Below are 2679 nucleotides of genomic sequence, written 5' to 3'. Positions count from 1 at the left end.
TACAGATGTTCTGGAGAAAACTGATGTCTTTCTTGTTGTTGTTGCAGAAGGCCTTCATATTGGATTGCAACTGGTGGCACTTGGTGCTTCAATCCCCTATGCACAGCTGATTGTTTTAGAAGTGTTATGGTTTTGTTTGAATTGTTTTATACTGAAACCTACTTGTTAGTGTCCCGAGGACCAAATGGGTGGAAAGGCAGCCAATAAACTTTTGCAATAAATATATGTAGACAGATAAAAGCAGCTCAGAGGGAGAGATTTTCAAGGGGTTATGGCACAAAAGAAGAGACAAACAGCCTCTTCGTCCCTGCACTGTTCAAGTATTTGCCAATAACTGCAATCAGGGATCTTTGCAGGCTAGATTCATAAAGGGGATTAACACTCCTGTGCCCACTGGTTCTTCCTGGCAAATGTCTCCTCTCTTGTAATTTCTCTGTACATATGGGCTTCCTCCTATCTCAGAGTCCAGGTAGTGGAAAAAACTCCAAATTCAAAGGGGATAATTGGCAGGCAGGAGAAGGGTTAAGGACTTCCTTCCATCTGGTGGTGGTTGTGGAAAGTGCCATCAAGTTGCAGCCAACTTATTGCAATCCATAGAGTTTTAAAGGCAAGAGACAAACAGAGGTGGTTTGTCATTGCCTGCCTCTAGCAACCCTGGACTTCCTTCGTGGTCTCCCATCCAGATACTAACCAGGACCGACCCTGTTTAGCTTCTGAGATCTGATGAGATCGGGCTAGCCTGGGCTATCCAGGTCAGGGTCTCCTGCATCTACTAACTCTCATCTAGAAATGTCCCTCCTTTCCCACATTAGTGGAAAGAGAAGTACCAGATTAGAAGCTCTGTGTTATTATGCAGGGCTACGTCAGAGATGACATAGCTTCTTAGAAACTTAAAAACCCACTCTTAAGAGAGACTCACTTTGCTTCCTCTGGCCATTGCTTGGTGTCCAGGACTTGGAGAAAAAAGACTAGAGAAACGCTTCATGAAAGATTGTCCATGGCTGAAAATGCAAATTCTGCTCAAAGTAGCATTTTATCCTCACACCAGCCCTATGAGTTGAGAAAGAACCTAAGAGACTTCAGCCAACGTCTTGTGGAACATGTGTTCCTGTTTCGAAGCCTCCCTACAAAACAATGACAGCCACAACGATGTAAAAAGAATGCTTCTCCCAAGCCAGCAATTTTCTGCAGTTATACAAGTTTCCATGTGGTCACTGAGTGACTCCATCCATAAGACTCTCCCATTCACCAGTGGAGGGGAATGCAGAGGGATGTTGCTTCTTCTACTAAAGGAATAGTACAAAGAAACTTGGGCAGGAATTTTGGGTCAAGGACATACAATTAAGACAGGTCAACAGGTGATCACAGTTGTTGTTTTTAATACTTTTTAAATACATTTTTCCATAATTTACAACCATTTGTTGAAAAATCTCCTTATCTTTTCGGAGTCTTTTTACGTCATATTATTTTTCCACCATCTGTACACTTTTGACCATCTTTTTTGAAATAAAGTTTCATTTTTTCCCTGTATTAACATTGTCAATTTATCCATTTCTGCAGTTTCTAGCAGTTTCCAAGCTATTTCTTGTCTAGAAGGCAACTTTTCATTTTTCCAGTATCAAGCAAGTAATATTCTTGATGAAGTTAGGATATAAGTTAACAGATATCTATCTTTTAGCTCATAACAATCTGGAATAATATTTAATAGATATATTTCTGATAGTAAACTAAGATCAACATTTAAGATTTCTAATATAATTTTTTTCATCATTCTCCAAAAATTTTGTATTTTTTCACATTTCTACTACATATGAAAAAATGAACGTATGAAAGAATTATATGTTGTCCTCCCTTACCCCTATGAAACTGTTAGTCCCTTGTGTGAAACCATGTAATTGTAAATCGCTCAGAGCCAGCAGCTCTGCCGGATTGAGTGATCAATAAATCGAAAGGTATTATTATTATTATTATTATTCTAACAGTTTTTAGACATTGTTTTTGTATATTTAGCAATCCTATCTGGAGTCCAGTACCACCTGTGAAACATCTTATATATATTTTCTTCGAGTGATGTTGATTTAAGGAATCTCATTTGTTTCCATATTTTAGCCCACTCGTCAATATCTATACTATAACCCATATCCTGCATCCACTTTACCATACAAGGTTTCACATGTTTAAACAAATGAGTCTCCCACTGCCGTGGTTGCTTGCTTGTGCCTGGCAGGGGCCCCTGTTCTCATCCTGCCCCCACGTCATGCAGAGGAGGTCACCTCTAGCTTGTCAGCATCTCCGGCTTCCTTAGCTGCCTTCGTTTGGTGTGGTGGTTAAGGGCGCGGACTCTAATCTGGGAGAGCCGGGTTTGATTCCCCCACTCCTCCACTTGCACCTGGCTGGATGACCTTGGGCAAGCCATAGTTCTGATAAGAGCTGTTCTTGGAAAAGAGCCATTTCTGTCACAGCTCTCTCAGGTTCGCCTACCTCACAGGGGGTATCTGTTGTGGAGAGGGGAAGGGAAAGGAGTTTGTCAGATGCTCTGAGACACCTTTGGGTAGTGAAGGGCCGGGTATAAATCCAATCTCCTCTGCTTCTCTTCTTCTGCGTAAACACTCTTCTCTCAGTGGGAGCTGCTTGGTAGCTTGTTCTCCAGGCCTGGCTAGCTCTCCATCCAAGGAATTG

This window comes from Gekko japonicus, unplaced genomic scaffold (genome assembly GCF_001447785.1).
Source record: "Gekko japonicus isolate JY-2015 unplaced genomic scaffold, Gekko_japonicus_V1.1 scaffold725, whole genome shotgun sequence".
Taxonomy (NCBI): domain Eukaryota; kingdom Metazoa; phylum Chordata; class Lepidosauria; order Squamata; family Gekkonidae; genus Gekko; species Gekko japonicus.
This window is presented reverse-complemented; position numbering follows the sequence as displayed.